Raw genomic sequence first — 19479 nt, 5'->3', positions numbered from 1 at the left:
TCGGTTAAATTTTTTTTTAAAAAAAATAAATCTGTTACCAGCCGCTGGGTATAGGCTAGTGGGGCCCCAAACAATATTTGAGTAGAATTTCAGCCAATAGGAGCCCTACCCCACCCTAACTTTTTTAATCTCGTAAGTTTTAAAAATTACACTTTAACCCATTTTTTTAACCTATAAATACCCCTAAATTTCATTCTTTTAAATCACAAAATCATCTATTCATCTTCTACTCTCTCAACTCTTTACTCTCTATCTCTAATCTCTAACTCTGTACTCTCTTTCTCAACGTACGACGTTAGGCGTGACATGCCATCACGGCCTTTGGAAAGCACACACGGTTGAACGACGTCGGGCGTGGCATGCCATCATCGCCTTTGGGCAGCACACACGGTGGAATGACATCAGGCGTGACATGACATCACTGCCTTTGGACATCACAAACGGTCGAGCGACGTCGAGCGTGACATGCCTCACCGCCCTTGGATAGCACACATGGTCGGACGACGTCGGGCGTGGCATGCCATCACCGCCCTTGGACAGCACATACGGTCGGACAACGTCAGGCGTTGCATGACATTACCACCCTTGGACTACAGGCAGGGTCGGACGACGTCGGGCGTGGCATGACATCACCGCCCTTGGATAGCACATAAGGTTGAACGACGTCGGGCGTGGCATCACACCACCGCTTGGACTGCATGCACGGTCAGACGACGTCGGGTGTGGCAGCACATCACCGCCCTTGGACAACACACACGGTCAACAACGTCGGGCGTGACATGACATCACCGCCCTTGGACAGCACACACGGTCAGCAACGCCGGGCGTGGCATGACATCACCGCCCTTGGGCACCACACACGGTTGGAGTGCGTCGACCATGGCATGACATCACCACCTTTGGACAGCGCACACGCTCGAATGACGTCAGGCGTGGCATGCCATCATCGCCTTTGGGCAGAATACACGGTAGAACGACGTCGGGCGTGGCATGCCATCATAGCCCTTAGACGACAAACACAGTCTTATGACATCAGGCATGAATGCCATCACCGCCTTTGGAAAGCACACACGGTCGAACGATGTCGGGCTTGGAATGCCATCATAACCTTTGGGCAGCACACACGGTAAAACGACGTCAGGCATGGCATGACATCACCAATTCTGGACATCACACACGGTCGAACAATGTCGGGCGTGAGATGCCATCACCGCCTTTGGACAGCACACACGGTCGAACGACGTCGGGCGTGGCATGCCATCATCGCCTTAAGGCAGCACACACGGTCGAACGACGTCAGGCGTGGCATGACATCATCGCCTTTGGGCAGCCCAAATGGTCGAATGACGTCGGGTGTGGCATGCCATCATCACCGGCATCGGGCTTGGTATGCCATCATCGCCTTTGGACGGAAAACACGGTCGAACGACGTCGGGCGTGGCATGCCATCATCCCCGTTTGGCAGCACACAAGGTCGAACGACGTCGGGCATGGCATGACATCACCACCTTTTGACAGCACACACGGTCGAACAACGTCGAGCGTGGCATGCCATCATCGCCTTTGGGCAGCATAGATGGTCGAACGACTTCGTGCGTGGAATGCCATCATAGCCCTTAAATGGCAAACACGGTCAAACGATGTCGGGCGTGGCATGTTATCACCGCCTTTGGACATCGCACACGGTCGAACGACGTCGTGGGCGGTTCCTTTGTGTGAACCTTGGTCTTCCTCAAACAATCTCTGCAGTGATTAAATTCTCAACTCCCTTGGGCAAGAGTTCAATGGCAGGTGTAGCATTGGCCTTGTAAAGAAGGCATTTGGGTCTTCGCATGACATCTCATGTCGGGCGTCGGGGTGGATGTCGAGCGTGCATTGACAGAGCTATTCAACTATGGCTTATGAGTGGTATTGGGCATTTATTGGTAGGTTGGATCCCTGTTTCGAGAAGCGACGTCTTATCTCACATGCCAATTCGGTGGTAGATGAAGCACAATCTAGGATGGTCGGACGTCGGAATCCTGTGCTGCATACCTAATGCCTAGGCATTGTGCACGTGCAAATGGTCGCCTTTCTCCCTTCGAGTCTCATGTGCGGGGTGAACCCAAAAGACGCTTTCGCGTCCCACGCCTTCCCTCGCTTCCTTGTACAATGGCGTGGTCCGTGAGCGGTGCCTCGAATTCTCAAATACGGTAGATATAGTGGGAATGGGGCCTTCATCGGCTTCTATCTGCCCAAAACGAATGCTCCTTGCAAATAACTATCGTACTCTCCTTAGACCTGACCGTGACTGAAAGGGCACGCCGGTCTCATGCGGCGCGTGACGTTTTTGAGGAATGCTACCTGGTTTATCCTGCCAGTAGTCATATGCTTGTATCAAAGATTAAGCCATGCATGTGTAAGTATGAACAAATTCAGACTGTGAAACTGCGAATGGCTCATTAAATCAGTTATACTTTGTTTGATGGTATCTGCTACTCAGATAACCGTAGTAATTCAAGAGCTAATACGTGCAACAAACCCCAACTTCTGGAAGGGATGCATTTATTAGATAAAAGGTCGACGCGGGCTCTGCCAGTTGCTGCGATGATTCATGATAACTCGACGGATCGCACGACCATCGTGCTGGCGACGCATCATTCAAATTTCTGCCCTATGAACTTTTGATGGTAGGATAGTGGCCTACCATGGTGGTGACGGGTGACGGAGAATTAGGGTTCGATTTCAGAGAGGGAGCCTGTGAAACGGCTACCACATCCAAGGAAGGCAGCAGGTGCGCAAATTAACCAATCCTGACACGGAGAGGTAGTGACAATAAATAACAATATTGGGCTCCATGAGTCTGGTAATTGGAATGAGTACAATCTAAATCCCTTAACGAGGATCCATTGGAGGGCAAGTATGGTGCAAGCAGTCGCGGTAATTCCAGCTCCAATAGCGTATATTTAAGTTGTTGCAATTAAAAAGCTCGTAGTTGGACATTGGGATGGGCCGGCCGGTCCGCCCTAGATGTGCAACGGTCGTCTCGTCCCTTTTGTCGGGCGATGCGCTCATGGCGTTTAATGGCCGGGTCATGCCTCTGACGCTGTTACTTTGAAGAATTAGAGTGCTCAAAGAAAGCCTACTGTGGCGTCCCACCATCCATCCAGGCAGAACGCCACCCAACCTGGAAGCCAGCAACAGGTGCAAGGGGGCAGACACCCCAAGACGGCCAGCAGTCCAAGGGGCAGGCAGCAGTTGGAGAGGCAGCCGTTACAACAGTTTCAGCTGTTACGGCAGTTACAGCCGTTACAGCTGTTACAGCAGGTAGTGGGGCGGCAGTTACAAGCATTGAAGAGGCTTGTTCAAGGCCTCTAGGCGTTAGGGCAGACTAGGAGCATCTAGGAGTTCTTTTTGGAAGAGTTAGAAGCATGTCTTGTAGGCATAGACTTAGGAACTTGTATAGTGTAGCATTTACTAACTCTTAGGCATTAGAGTAGTATAAGTAGTAGTTCATTTTACTTGTAAAGCATCCAATAATTTCAGCAAGTAATAGAAGTTCCTTCTTCCAAAATTCTGTCTACTTCTTATTTTCTTAGAGATCCGAGTGAGAGGCTAACTTGAGTTTGCAAGAACGTGCAAGAATTGTGAGTAAACTGTCAAGTGCCGCACGGAGTATTGTCTGAATCAAAAAGTCCGTGACAATTGGTATCAGAGAAGGTTCATTGTAAGAGAATGACGAACGAAGGAAACGGAAGCGGCGCTAGCAACACCCCCAACGTTCAGGTAGTAAAGAAGAACAAGAAAGGGAAGAAGCAGCAGAAGGAAAATAAACCCAATGTGCCCAATCTGCCCGATCTTCCACCCACTAATCCTCCACCAACTGATCTTCCACCAGGCGGTCTTCCATGAGGCAGTCTTCCACCAAGCGGTCTTCCACCAAGCGGTCTTCCATCAGGCGGTCTACCACCAGATGTTCCTCCACCAAGCGATGGACAAACATCTTTCCAGCATAATATTGTCGATGGAAGTGACGACGACGACAGCGAAGATACCATCGATGTCACTGTTGGACATGAATGGCTTGCAAGCGTCAAGAGGGCAAGGCTAGCTGTTGAGATTTTAGGCCAGCGCTTCAATGGGTTGGACAGTGATGTCAAAGACCTTGAAGAGCACTCCCTTGATGAAGTTGACGCCATTCGGAAGGAGTTGGAGGTACGCAAGCGGTCTGAATTAGCGATGAAGGAAACCATTACTTCCTTGGATTTCAGATTTTTGGACGCCCTTACGACGATCCAGATGCTGAAGAACAAGGTAGAAGCTCTCAAAGAAGAGAGGGAGGTTGGACCATTAACATCACTTGGCCAGGAAAGGGAGTCCAGAGTCGAGGTTCCCAAGCCACCAACATTCAAGGGTGTCTGCGACGCCCTAGAGGTAGGAAATTTCCTATGGCACGTGGAAAATTATTTCAGGTGTAATCGGGTCAGGAGCGATGCAAACAAGATCAACACTGCCGTGTTGTATCTTTTAGATGTAGCCATGTTGTGGTGGAAATGAAAAGATGCCGAGATCAAGAGGGGCACACGCACCATCAACACATGGGAACAATTCCTTGAGGAATTCAAGAAAGCTTTCTTCCCCAACAATGTTGTTTATGAAATGAAACGCAAACTACGGGAGTTGAAGCAAACGGGAATTATTAGGGCATATGTGAAAGAGTTCACAATCTTGACCCTCCAAATTCCCCAACTCACGGAAGATGACATGCTGTTCACCTTCATGGACGGGCTGCAAAATTGGGGGAGGACTGAGTTAGAGCGGCGTCAAGTAAGAACCATTGATGAGGCCATCACTCAAACCGAAACCTTGACAGATTTCAAACATGATCGTTTGGACAAGGCGAAGGACAAGGAGGCAAGGGGTAGTCAAGCTAAAGGCGGGGGAGACCGTGGTCGAGGCAGAGAACAGTCGGCACATCCCAAGCAGCAAGACACGCCCAAGCCCGATAGCAGACGGTTTGAACATAAGAAGTACTCGGAGAAGAGGACGCAGTCCAGCAAAGGAGACGGGGCTATATATATGGCGGACCACACGGTTATGCCAGGTGCCCAGAGATGAAGAGACTTAGTGCCATCCTCCGTGAGTGGAAGGAAAAGGAGGCACAAGACAAGGCGAAATCGGCAGACACCACTCAGTTGGGCATGGTTGGAATCTGTGGAGCCATAGCCAAACAGGCCGACAACCCGAGGGATTTCAGTACGCAATATGTGGATATCTCCATCAATGGGCAACTAGTTTGAGCCAGGGTAGATTCTGGGGCTGAAGCCAACATCATGACCAAGACGGCGGCAGAGAAATTGGGACTGAAAATTGTTCCAAGTAACAATCGCCTCAAGACGGTCAACGCCCCACCAACTCTCATGTGTCGAATTACTCATGGGGTCAGCATCACTTTAGGACGGTGGAGAGGTAATACGAATTTTACCGTAGCTCGTTTGGACATATCCGATGTTATTCTTGGACAGGAATTCTTTCAGTGTTGCCACACGATGATTGATCCCTACCTTCAAAAACTCATGGTGATGGAAGGGGAAGGGTCTTGTATGGTGCCTCCTGTTAGGGTGCCGAAGAAAGACGGATATGCCCAATTGTCGGCCATGCAGATTGTGAAGGGACTGAAGAAAGGAGCACCAACCTTCTTAGCCACCATCGCAAGTTCGGGTGAAGACCATGGTGCTATGGAGCCATTGCCACCTATCATAGAAACAGTTTTGCAGGAAAACAGTGATGTGATGCCGGAGGAGCTGCCAAAAACTCTACCTCCAAGGCGTGAGGTAGACCACATGATCGAGTTGGAGGTGGGAGGCAAGCCACATGCGCTTGCACCTTATTGCACGGCTCCGGCTGAGTTAGAGGAACTGAGGAAGCAATTGAAAGAGCTCCTCGAAGCAGGTCACATTCTTCCATCCAAAGCACCCTATGGAGCGCCGGTGTTGTTTCAGAAAAAGAAAGATGGGTCGATGCGTCTATGCATTGACTACAGGGCGCTCAACAAGATCACAATTCGGAACAAGTATCAAATCCCGCTGATCGCTGATTTGTTTGATTGTCTTGGAGAGGCCAAGTACTTCACCAAGATGGATCTCCGGAAAGGCTACTATCAAGTGCGCATTGCAGAGGGGGATGAGCCAAAGACAGCATGCGTGAAAAGGTATGGAGCATTCGAATGGTTGGTGATGCCCTTCGGCTAAACCAACGCACCTGCCATATTTTGCACACTGATGAACGAGATTTTACGTCCCTACTTGGACCAGTTCGTAGTAGTGTACTTATATGACATAGTCGTCTATAGTAGCACTTTGCAGGAACATGTGGAGCACTTGAAGAAGGTTTTCAAAGTCTTGCGGGAGAATCAGCTTTATGTCGAGCGGGAGAAGTGCCAGTTCGCCCAACCAAAGATACACTTCTTGGGCCATGTGATCAGCCAAGGTGAACTTCGTATGGATGAGGCAAAGGTAAAGGCGATCCAAGATTGGGAAGCGCCTATGAAAGTGACCGAGCTACGTTATTTTCTTGGACTTGATAAGTATTATCGCAGGTTCATTAGCGGGTACTCTGCTATAGCTGCCCCACTGACCGAGCTGCTGAAGAAGAACAGGTTTTGGCTGTGGAGCGAGGAGTGCCAGGAAGCATTTGAAGTTCTTAAGGCTGAGGTTACTGAAGCACCGGTATTGATGTTGCCTGACTTCACCAAGACCTTCGAGATCCATATGGATGCTTCTGATTTTGCCATTGGGGGAGTCTTGATGCAGGAGAAGCACCCCATAGCTTTTGAAAGCCGGAAGCTGAATGAAGCTGAACGATGGTACACTGTGCAGGAGAAGGAGATGAAGGCCATTGTGCATTGTCTACGTACATTCTATCTACTAGGCTCCAAATTTGTAGTGAAAACCGACAATGTTGCCACTAGCTATTTTCAATCACAGAAGAAGATCACACCAAAGCAGGCTCGTTGGCAGGAATTCTTGGCGGAATTTGACTACAACTTGGAGTACAAACCAGGAAGGGGCAATGTGGTAGTCGATGCATTGAGCAAGAAGACTGATTTAGCGGCCATCTCCTCAGTCGGTATTGAATTCAAAAGCTCTATCAAAGATGGTATGCAACGCGATACGGAAGCCAAGAAGATTATGCAGCTGGCTGCTCAAGGCCAAACCAAACGGTTTTGGGTAGAAGACGGATTCTTGCTTACCACTGGCCGGAGGATTTATGTACCAAAGTTTGGATTCATCAGGCGGCGAATTATCAAAGAAAGCCACGACACTCCGTGGGCTGGGCATCCAGGACAGAAGAGAACGAGGGCATTAGTGGAGGCCTTCTATTTCTTGCCACGAATGCGGGAAGAGATCGAGCAGTATGTGCAGACTTGTCTTGTGTGCCAGCAAGACAAGGTAGAGCAAAGGCAACAAGGAGGGCTGTTGGAGCCATTACCCATAGCTGATCGTCCATGGGAGAGTATATCTATGGATTTCATCACTTCTTTGACGAAGTCAAACGGGTTTGGCACGGTTATGGTCGTAGTGGATAGATTCTCCAAGTATGCTACTTTCATGCCTGCCACAGCTGGTTGTACTGCTAAGGAAGCTGCACAATTGTTTTTCAAAAATGTTGTGAAGTATTGGGGGCTGCCGAGGTTCATCATTAGCCATCGGGATCCTCGTTTCACAGGGAAATTTTGGAGTGAACTCTTTGAAATTCTTGGTTCAAAACTTCACTTCTCCACCAGTTTCCACCCCTAACCTGATGGCCAAACTGAACGCGTCAACGCCTTGTTGGAATGCTATCTTAGGCACTATGTCAGTGCACATCAGAAAGATTGGGCTAAGCTCCTAGACATGGCGCAATTTTCTTACAATTTGCAGAGGAGTGAATCTACAGGGCGCACACTGTTCGAGTTAGCAATAGGCCAGCAACCCCAAACTCCGCACTTACTGCCAACCTATTTTGAAGGGAAGAGTTTGGGCGCTTACAACCTTGCCAAGGGTTGGGAAGAACAACTCGACCTTGCTAAATCTTATTTGGGCAAGGCGGCAGGTTTTGGTAAAGTTTAATCTGAGGCAGTTTAAGGCACATAGAGGCGTACATCACAATTTGGTGCGGAAATATGAGGGTCCTTTCAAAATTGTTGCCAAGGTGGGTAAAACTTCATACAAGTTGGAGTTACCTCCACACTTAAGGATCCACCCGGTCTTTCTTGCAAGCGTTCTTAAGACTTATCATGAGGATAAGGACGATCCCAGCCGGAACAAATCACAACGGGCCCCTATCACCGTTACTGCCTCCCATGATCGAGAAATTGAAGCTATAATAGATTACCAAGCCAAACGGAAATGAGGACAACAGGCCAATGCCATGTTTCTCGTACATTAGAAGGGACAAACTCCTGAAGAAGCCACTTGGGAATAGTACGAAGACTTGTGCCAGTTCAAAGAAAAAATTCAGGAGTTCTTGCAGCAATGCGTCGCGGTCGTCGAATCATGTGTGGGGGAGATTGTGACGTCCCTCCATCCATCCAGGCAGAACGCCACCCAACCTGGCAGCCAGCAGCAGGCGCAAGTGGGCAGACAGCCCAAGCCGGCTAGCAGGCCAATGGGCAGGCAGCAGTTGGAGAGGCAGCCGTTACAACAGTTTCAGCTGTTACGGCAGTTATAGCCGTTACAGCTGTTACAGCAGGTAGTGGGGCGGCAGTTACAAGCATTGAAGAGGCTTGTTCAAGGCCTCTATGCGTTAGGGCGGACTAGGAGCATCTAGGAGTCCTTTTTGGAAGACTTAGAAGCATGTCTTGTAGGCATAGACTTAGGAACTTGTATAGTGTAGCATTTACTAACTCTTAGGCATTAGAGTAGTATAAATAGTAGTTCATTTTACTTGTAAAGCATCCAATAGTTTCAGCAAGTAATAGAAGTTCCTTCTTTCAAAATTCTGTCTACTTCTTATTTTCTTAGTGATCCGAGTGAGAGGCTAACTTGAGTTTGCAAGAACGTGCAAGACTCGTGAGTACCGTCAAGTGCCGCACGGAGTATTGTCCGAATCAAAAAGTCCGTGACACTATGCTCGGTATACATTAGCAGGGGATAACATTATAGGATTTTGGTCATATTACGTTGGCCTTCAGGATCGGAGTAATGATTAACAAGGACAGTCAGGGGCATTCGTATTTCATATTCAAAGGTGAAATTCTTGGATTTATGAAAGATGAACAACTGCGAAAGCATTTACCAAGAATATTTTCATTAACCAAGAACGAAATTTGAGGGCTCGAAGATGATCAGATACCGTCCTAGTCTCAACCATAAACGATGCCGACCAGGGATCGACGGATGTTGCTTTTAGGACTCTGCCGCCACCTTATGAGAAATAAAAGTTTTTGGGTTCCGGGGGGAGTATGGTCGCAAGGCTGAAACTTAAAGGAATTGACAAAAGGGCACCACCAGGAGTGGAGCCTGCGACTTTATTTGACACTACATGGGGAAACTTACCTGGTCCACACATAGTAAGGACTGACAGAATGAGAGCTCTTTCTTGATTCTACGGGTGGTGGTGCATGGACGTTCTTAGTTGGTGAAGCGATTTGTCTGGTTAATTCCATTAACGAACGAGACCTCATCCTGCTAACTAGCTATGCGAAGGTATCCCTTCGCGGCCAGCTTCTTAGAGGGACTACGACCTTTTAGGCCACGGATGTTTGAGGCAATAACAGGTCTATTATGCCCTTAGATGTTATGGGCCGCACGTGCGCTACACTGATTATTCAACGAGCTTATAGCCTTGGCCGACAGGACCGTGTAATCTTTGAAATTTTATCGTGATAGGGATATATCATTGCATTTATTGGTCTTTAACGAAGAATTCCTAGTAAGCGCGAGTCATCAGCTCGCGTTGACTACGTCCCTGCCCTTTGTACACACCGCCCGTCGCTCCTACCGATTGAATGATCCGGTGAAATGTTTGGATCATGGCAACATGGGTGGTTCGCTGCCCGCGATGTCGCGAGAAGTCCATTGAACCTTATCATTTAGAGGAAGGAGAAGTCGTAACAAGGTTTCCATAGGTGACCTGCAGAAGGATCATTGTCTAAACCTGCACATCAGAATGACCTGCGAACTCGTTTAAACACCTGGGGGAGGCGCTCGCTCGCTGCACGCCTCCCTCCTATAACCCAACGCACTCAAGCTCTTCGGGAGACCACCGAACCCCAGAGCAGAAAGCTCCAAGGAATACAACAATTGACAGCCCTCCCCTTGCGCCCTGTTCACGGATCATGGGGGGATGTGCGCTGCGTTGATAACACAAATGACTCTTGAAAACGAATATCTCGGCTCTCAAATCGATGAAGAAGGTAGCGAAATGCGATGCTTGGTGTGAATTGCAGAATCCCGTGAACCATCGAGTCTTTGAACGCAAGTTGCGCCCGAAGCCATTTGGCCGAGGGCACGTCTGCCTGGGCGTCACGCATCGCGTTGCCCTCCCCTGCACGTCGCAAGGCTGAGCGCGGGGGCGAAAGATGGCCTCCCGTGTGCCTGGCATAAATGTGAGTCGACGTCGACGGATGTCGCGGCAATGGGTTGTTGAAACTCAATTCTCTCGAGTTGTCGCGACTACAACCCGTCGTGCGTCTGGACTCCCCGACCCTCACTGCACCTCACCAGGCACTTCGACCGCGTCCCCAAGTCAGGCGGCATTACCCGCTGAGTTTAAGCATATCAATAAGCGGAGGAAATGAAACTTACAAGGATTCCCCTAATAACGGCGAGCAAACCGGGAACAACCCAGCCTTAGAATCGGGCATCTCTGTCGTCCGAATTGTAGTTTGGAGAAGCGTCCTCAACGGCGGATCGGGCCCAAGTCCCCTCGAAGGGGGCACCGAACAGGGTGAGATCCCTGTCGTGCCCGGACCCTATCGCACCACGAGGCTCTATCTACGAGTTGGGTTGTTTTGGAATGCAGCGTAAATCGGGGGTGAATCCCGTCCAAGGCTAAATACTTGCGAGAGGCCGATAGCGAAAAACTACAGCAAGGGAAAGATGAAAAGGAATTCGAAAAGAGAGTCAAAGAGTGCTTGAAATTATCAGGAGGGAAGCGGATGGGGGCCGGCGATGCGCCACGATCGGATGTGGAACGGTGACGAGCCGGTCCATTGATCGACTCGAGGCGTGGACCAACGTGGATTGAGGGGAGGACAAAGCTCGGGCTCTCGATACGACCATGGAACGCCGTCTCCCCGATTGTGGAAGGCAGCGCGCGCCTCCGGCGTGCTTCGGCATCTGCGCGCTCCGGACGCTGGCTTGTGGGCTCCCCATTCTACCCATCTTGAATCACAGACCAAGGAATCTGACATGTGTGCGAGTCAAAGGTCGAGTAAACCCGTAAGGCGTAAGGAAGCTGATTGGTGGTATCCCCGTGAGGGCTGCACCGCCGACCGACCCTGATCTTCTGAGAAGGGTTCGACTGTGAGCATACCTGTTGGGACCCAAAAGATGGTGAACTATGCCTGAGCAGGGTGAAGCCAGAGGAAACTCTAGAGGAGGCCCGCAGTGATAGTGACGTGCCAATCGATCGTCTGACTTGGGTATAGGTGCGAAAGACTAATAGAACCGTCTAATAGCTGTTTCCGTCCAAAGTTTCCCTGAGTATAGCTGGAGCTCGCGTGCGAGTTCTATCGTGTAAAGTCAATGATAAGAGGCCTCGGCGGTGCAACGCCCTCGACCTATTCTCAAACTTCAAATAGGTAGGACGATGCGACTTCTTTGTTGAGCCGCGCCACGGAATCAAGAGATCCAAGTGCACCATTTTTGGTAAGCCGAAGTGGCGATGTAGGATGAATCGGAAGCCGGGTTACAGTGCGAAACTGCGCGCTAACCTAGATTCCACAAAGGGTGTTGGTCAATTAAGACAGCAGGACGGTGGTCATGGAAGTCAAAATCCGCTAAGGAGTGTGTTACAACTCGCCTGCCGAATCAACTAGCCCCGAAAATGGATGGAGCTTAAGCGCGCAATCTACACCCGGCTGTCAGGGCAAGTGCCAGGCCCCGATGAGTAGGAGGGCGCGGCGGGTCGGCCGTCATCAAGCGTGGCATGCCATCATAGCCCTTGGAAAACAGATACGGTTGGACGACGTCGAGCGTGGCATGCCATCATCGCCTTTGGACTAGCAGACACAGTCAGACGACATCAGGCGTCGCATGCCATCGTCGCCTTTGGACTAGCTGACACGATTGGACGACGTCGGGCGTGGCATGCCATCTTCGCACTTGGGCAGCACAGACGGTCGGAAGGCGTCGGGCGTGGCATGCCATAATCGCACTTCGACAGCACAGACGGTCGGCCGTCGTCGAGAGTGGCATTCCGTCATAGCCCTTGGACAGCACAAACGGTCGATCATTGTCGGACGTGCCTACACACAACGGTCGGTCGTGGCCGTCCCGCATAGATCGTGGCTTGCGCAACATTGTTCGATAACTAGACGAAACATGCGGATGTTCATGACGTACATGAATCAAAGGATTTTGAAACAACCCCCATGCATATCAAACATATTCATCGACTTTTTTTATCTATTCTCTAACGTTTCCACCTAACGTGGCTCTTTCACATCATTTTCATTACTTCTACGGTGTTCGTATGATATTGAAACATCGTTTATTTGTGCAAAGATATATCTTATCATTAATTATACATGTTTAGAAGTGTTTTCGAGCATTTCCATATTTTTCCAACTATTAATCATTATTTTATAATTTATTTTTACGCTTTTAAATTTTTTACATTCTCCTTTTAAAAATAAAAACTTAATAAATTTTTTATTTTAAGGTTCCCATATTTATTTGTGAATTTTCGGAGTTGATTTCATATTTTATTCGATATTTTCCCTATTTTTTATTAATTTATTACTAATTTTTTGCATATTCCAAAAAAAATAAAAAAAAGTTGAAAAATATTTTATATATATATTAAAGTCATTTGTGAAAGCATATGTGTGTTTGTACCTTAGAACGTGCATATTTGGGTTGTCTGGAAAATCAATGTCTACTCCTGTCACATGGGTAAAACTTTTTTAAGCATATATAAAGGGGGGGGGGGGTAGAGGTGTTGGATGCAGACTGAGGCGTAAGAAGGCAGACGACATAGGCGTCCTTTGGGCTTAGTAGGCGTGCTACATGGGCGCTTGACGACATGCGTGGCTTGTCCGTGCTATGCCGTTGGGCGTCGACAAAAACATGCCAGCGACGTCTGTGGGGCAACTGAGGCGAAAGCAGTCGGACGTCAAGGGTGTCCTGTGGGCTTAGTAGGCGTGTTGTGTGGGCGCTTGACGGCATGGATGGCTCGTCTATGCTTCGCCGTTGGGCTCTTACAAAAACAGGCCACCGACGTCTGCGGGGAGACCGTGCTCCGCCGAGGGAACTTCTCAAGATTGGTTTATACTAGCGTTTGGTGTGGAAACTGTAGCGCTTTCGTACGAGTGGCGAGTTCTAGAGCTCCTGTTACAGCTAACTCTAGGCGTCGCACGCATGGCGCACGTAAGGCCATGTACGGCCACAGGGCTGTCCAGAGACGTCGACGGGAGCCTCGGGAAGAGTTATCTATTATGTTTAACAGCCTGCCCACCCTGGAATCGGCTCAGCCAAAGGTAGGGTCCAGCTGCTGGAAGAGCACCGCACGTCGCGTGGTGTACGGTGCGCTCCCGGCGGACCTTGAAAATCTGGAGACCGAATGTCGTCCACGCTGGGTCGTACTCGTAACCGCATCAGGTCTCCAAGGTGAACAACCTCTGGTCGATGAAACAATGTAGGAAAGGGAAGTGTGCAAAGTGGATCCGTAACTTCGGGAAAAGGATTTGCTCTGAGGGATGGGCACGTGGATCCCAGTCCCGAACCCGTTGTTGGATTGCTCGAGTTGCTCTCGCGGCGAGAGCGGGTCGCCGCGTGCCGTATTGGGGACGGACAAGGGGAATCCCACTGTTTAATTAAAACAAAGCATTGTGATGGTCCCAAAGGATGTTTACGCAATGTGATTTCTGCCCAGTGCTCTGAATGTCAAAGTGAAGAAATTCAACCAAGCGCGGTTAACGGCAGGAGTAACTATGACTCTCTTAAGGTAGACAAATGCCTCGTCATCAAATTAGTGACGCGCATGAATGGATTAACGAGATTCCCTCTGTGCCTGTCTACTATCCAACAAAAGCACAACATATAGAACGGGCTTAGCAGAATTAGTGGGGAAAGAAGACCCTTTTGAGCTTGACTCTAGTTTGACTTTGTCAAATGACTTGAGAGGTGTAGTATAAGTGGGAGCCGAAAGGCGTAAGTGAAATACCACTTCTTTTAATGTTATTTTACTTATTCCGTGAATCGGAAGCGGGGCACTGACCCTCTTTTTGGACCCAAGTCTCGCTTTGCGGGCCGATCCGGGAAGGAGACATTGTCAGGTGGGGAGTTTTGCTAGGGTGGCACATGTGTTAAAAGATAACGCAAGTGTCCTAAGATGAGCTCAACGTGAAAAGAAATCTCGTGTGTAAGAGAAAGGTAAAAGCTCGTTATATTCTAATATCCTGAACGAATACGAACCGTGAAAGAGTTGCCTAACGATCCTTTAGACCTTTGGAATTCGAAGCTAGAGCTTTTTAGAAAAGTTACCACAGGGATAATTGGCTTGTGGCAGCCAAGCGTTCACAGCGACGTTGCTTTTTTATCCTTCGATGTCGGCTCTTTTGGTCACTGTGAAGCATAATTCACCAAATGTTTAATTGTTCACCCACCAATAGGGAACGTGAGCTGGATTTAGACCGTCGTGAGACAGGTTAATTTTACCTTTGAAAAGCCAGTGGCGCGAAGCTACCGTGTGCTGGATTATGACTGAACACCTTTAAATCAGAATCTGGACTAGAAGCGACGCATGTGCCCGCCTTCCGCTTGCCGACCGGCAGTAGGGGCCTATGGCCCCCAAGGGCACGTGTCGTTGGCTAAGTCGCCTCAACATAAGCGTCGTAGTGACCACCTTGAAGTACAATTTCCATGGAGCAGCGGGTAGAATCCTTTGCAAACGACTTAAATAAGCGACAGGGTATTGTAAGTGGCAGAGTGGCCTTACTGCCACGATCCACTGAGATTCAGCCCTTTGTCGCTCCTATTCGTCCCCCCCACACTCCCCTTCCCCCAAAATCAAATCCAATCATTTCTAACTTTTCAAATGAGAGGTTCGCGTGCTTCTTGCATCCTTGGAAGGGGAAAAAATAACTAAGTGTTGAAATATAAGTATCGAAAGTAACATTGCACGTGAAGTTCACTAGTCTACCGCTAAGTGTTGAGCTAGACGTTATACGACGGTCAAACACTTGTCCTATAACTAAGCCCCATTGCGAGGTTTTCGTGATGGTGAGTTCATTTATTAAGCCTAATGAAATGTTAAGGGGCTAATGACATGTCACTATAAAAGGTTTTCGAGATGTCGGGAGCGATTTTTAAAGCCAAGTTAGATGTCAAGGGGCAAATGGGTCTGCGTATGCAGCATGTCCGCGGCCAAGCGGCATCTGCCAAGGCCCGCGGAGCATGGGCATGGACTGCAAAAAAACGCCCTTGGACAACATTAACGGTCGAACGACGTTGGGCGTGGCATGCCATCACCACCCTTGGACAGCACACACAGTCGGACGACATCGGGCATGGCATGCCATCTCTGCCCATGGACATCACACACGGTCGGATGACGTCAGATATGGCATGACATCATCGCCCTTGGACTGCATGCACGGTCAGACGACGTCGGGCATAGCATGACATCACCGCCCTTGGACAACACACACAGTCGAACGACGTCGTGCATGGCATGACATCACCGCCCGTGCACTACGCGCACGGTCGGACGACGTTGGGCGTGGCATGACATCACCGCCCTTGGACAGCACACACGGTCAAACAACGCCAGTCGTGGCATGACCTCACTGCCCTTGGGCAGCATACATAGTCGTATTACGTTGGGCGTGGCATGACATCACCACCCTTGGACGGCACACACGGTTGAACAACGTCGGGCATGGCATGACATCATCGCCCTTGGACCGCACGCACGGTCGGATGGCATCTGGTATCACATGACATCACCGCCTTTGGATAGCACACACGGTCGACAACGTCGGGCGTGGAATGACATCATCGCCCTTGGACAGCACACAAGGTCGGACGACATCCGGCATTGCATGACATCACCGCCCTTGGGAAGCACACACGTTCGGACTACATCGGATGTGGCATGACATCACTACCTTTGGACAGCACACACGGTCGAATGACATCGGGCGTGGCATGCTATTATCGCCTTTGGGCAGCACACACGGTCGAACGACGTCGGGCGTGGCATGGCAATATAGCCCATGGACAGCAAACACGGTCGAACGACATCTGGCGTGACATGCCATCACCGCCTTTAGACAGCATATACGGTCGAACGATGTCGGGCGTGGCATGCCATCATCGCCTTTAGGCAACACAAACGGTCGAAAGACGTCGGGCCTGGCATGAAATCACCGCCTTTGGACAGCACACACGGTCGATCGACGTCGGGTGTGGCATGCCATCATCTCCTTTATGCAGCACAAACGGTAGAACGACGACGGGTGTGGCATGCCTACATTACCTTTGGGCAGCACATAAAGTCCAACAACGTCGGGCGTGGCATGCCATCACTACATTTGGGCAGCACAAACGGTCAAACGACGTCGGGCGTGGCATGCCAGCATCGCCTTTGGGCAGCACACACGATCGAAAGACGTCCGGCATGGCATGCCATCATCGCCTTTGGAAGTACAAAAGGTCGAACAACGTCGGGCGTGGCATGCCATCATTACCTTTTGGCAGCACACACGGTCGAACGACGTCAAGCGTGGCATGCCATCATGGACCTTGGACAGCACACACGATCGAACGACGTCAGGCGTGGCATGACATCACCGCCTTTGGACAACACACACAGTCGAACAACGTCGAGCGTGACATGCCATCACCGCCTTTGGACAGCACACACGGTCGAACGACGTCGGGCATGGCATGCCAACATCGTCTTTGGGTAGCACAAACGGTCGAACGACGTCGGGCGTGGCATGCCATCATCGCCTTTGGGCAGCATAAACGGTCGAACGACGTCGGGCATTGCATGCTATCATAGCCCATGGACGGCAAACACGATCGAACGACGTTAGGTGTGACATGCCATCACCGCCGTTGGACAGCACACACGGTCGAACGACGTCGGGCGTGGCATGCCATCATCGCCTTTGGAAAGCACACACGGTCGAAAGACGTCGGGCATGGCATGACATCACCGCATTTGGATAGCACGCACGGTCAGACGATGTCAGGCGTGGCATGACATCACCGCACTTGGACAACACACACGGTCGACAACGTCGGGCGTTGCATACCATAATCACCTTTGGGCAGAACACACGGTCGAACGACGTCAGGAATGCAAGCATTGCCTTTGGGATGCACACACGGTCGAAAAACGTTGGGCTTGGCATGACATCATTGCCTTTGGACAGCACACACGGTCGAAGGACTTCGGGCGTGACATGCCATAACCGCCTTTGGATTGCACGCACGGTCGAACGACATCGGGCGTGGCATGCCATCATCATAGTAGGGTAGCAGAAACGGTCGAATGACGTCAGGCGTGACATGCCATCACCGCCTTTGGAAAACATACACGGTCGAATGACATCAGGCATGGCATGCCATCTTGGCCCTTGGACAGCACACACGATCGAACGACATCGGGCGTGGCATGATATCATCACCTTTGGGCAGCACACACGGTCGAACGATGTCAGGCGTGGCATGCCATCATCGCCTTTGGGAAGAACAAAAGGTCCAACGATGTCGGGCGTGGCATGCCATCATTACATTTGGGCAGCACAAACAGTCAAACGACATCTGGCGTGGCATGCGAGCATCGCCTTTGGGCAACACACACGATCGAAAGACGTCGGGCATGGCATGCCATCATCGCCTTTGGGAGCACAAAAGGTTGAACAACGTCGGGCGTGGCATGTCATCATTACCTTTGAGCAGCACACACGGTCGAACCACATCGACCGTGGCATGACATCATGGCCCTTGGACAGCACACACAATCGAACGACGTTAGGCGTGGCATGACATCACCGCCTTTGGACAGCAAACACGGTCGAACGACGTCGGGCGTGACATGCCATCACCGCCTTTGGACAGTACACATGGTCGAGCGATGTTTGGCGTGGCATGGCATCATAGCCCATGGACGGCAAACACGGTCGAACGACATCTGGCGTGACATGCAATCACCGCCTTTGGACAGCACACACGGTCGAACGACTTTGGGCGTGACATTCCATCACCGCCTTTGAACTGCACGCACGGTCGAACGACATTGGGCGCGGCATGCCATCATCATAGTTGGGTAGCAGAAACGGTTGGACGATGTCGGGCGTGGCATGCCATCATCGCTTTGGACGGCAAACACGGTTGAACGACGTCGGGCGTGGCATGTCATCATCGCCTTTGGGTAGCACACACAGTCGAAAGACGTCAGGCGTGGCATGACATCACTGCCTTTGGACAGCACACACGATCAAACGACGTGGGGCGTGGCATGCCATCATCACCTTTGGGCAGCACACACGGTCGAACAACGTCGGCGTGGCATGCCATCGTAGCCCTTGGACGGCAAACACGGTCAAATGACGTCGGGCGTGGCATGCTATCATGGCCTTTTGACAGCACAGACGGCCGAACGACGTCCGGCGTGGCATGCCATCATAGCCCTTGGACGGCAAATACGGTCGAACGACATCGGGTGTGGCATGCCATCATCTCCTTTGGACTAGCTGACACAGTTGGACGACGTCCGACGTGGCATGCCCTCATCGCCCTTTGACGGGAAACACGGTCGAACGACGTCGGGCGTGGCATGCCATCACTGCCTTAGGACAGCACACAAGGTCGGACGACGTCGGGCGTGTCATGCCATCATCGCCTTTGGGCAGCACAGACGGTCAGACGACGTCGGGAGTGGCATGATATCACCGCCCTTGGACAGCACACATGGTCGGATGACGTCGGGCGTGGCATGCCATCACCGCCCTTGGACAGCACACACGGTCGGACGACGTCAGGTTTTGCATGACATCACCGCTCTTGGAATGAACTCATGGAAGGATGTGGCATGACATCACCACCCTTGGACAACACACACGGTCAAACGACGTCGGGCGTGGCATGCCATTGCAGCCCTTAGACAGCACACACGGTCGGCAACGTTGGGCGTGGCATGACATCACCACCATTGGACACCACACACGGTTGGCAACATCGGGTGTGGCATGACATCACCGACCTTGGACACCACACACAGTCGGACGACGTCGGGCGTGGCATGACATCACCGCCCTTAGGTATCACACACGATCGA

The 19479-nt window shown here is 50.7% G+C and overlaps 1 non-coding gene and 1 pseudogene across 1 annotated transcript; both read left to right on the top strand.

The window, feature by feature from the left end:
* Nucleotides 1-10334: 10334 nt before the first annotated feature.
* On the top strand, nt 10335-10490 carry LOC112940390 (5.8S ribosomal RNA). The gene has a single exon (XR_003244464.2). It is a non-coding gene; the product is annotated as a 5.8S ribosomal RNA (ribosomal RNA).
* Nucleotides 10491-10700: 210 nt separating this feature from the next.
* On the top strand, nt 10701-15170 carry LOC112940386 (28S ribosomal RNA; annotated as a pseudogene).
* The last annotated feature ends 4309 nt before the right edge of the window (nt 15171-19479 follow it).

This window comes from Solanum lycopersicum, chromosome 11 (assembly GCF_036512215.1).
Source record: "Solanum lycopersicum chromosome 11, SLM_r2.1".
In the NCBI taxonomy this organism is placed as follows: Eukaryota; Viridiplantae; Streptophyta; class Magnoliopsida; order Solanales; family Solanaceae; genus Solanum; species Solanum lycopersicum.
The sequence above is the reverse complement of the archived record's forward strand: the minus strand, read 5'-3'. Positions and strand labels throughout refer to the sequence as shown.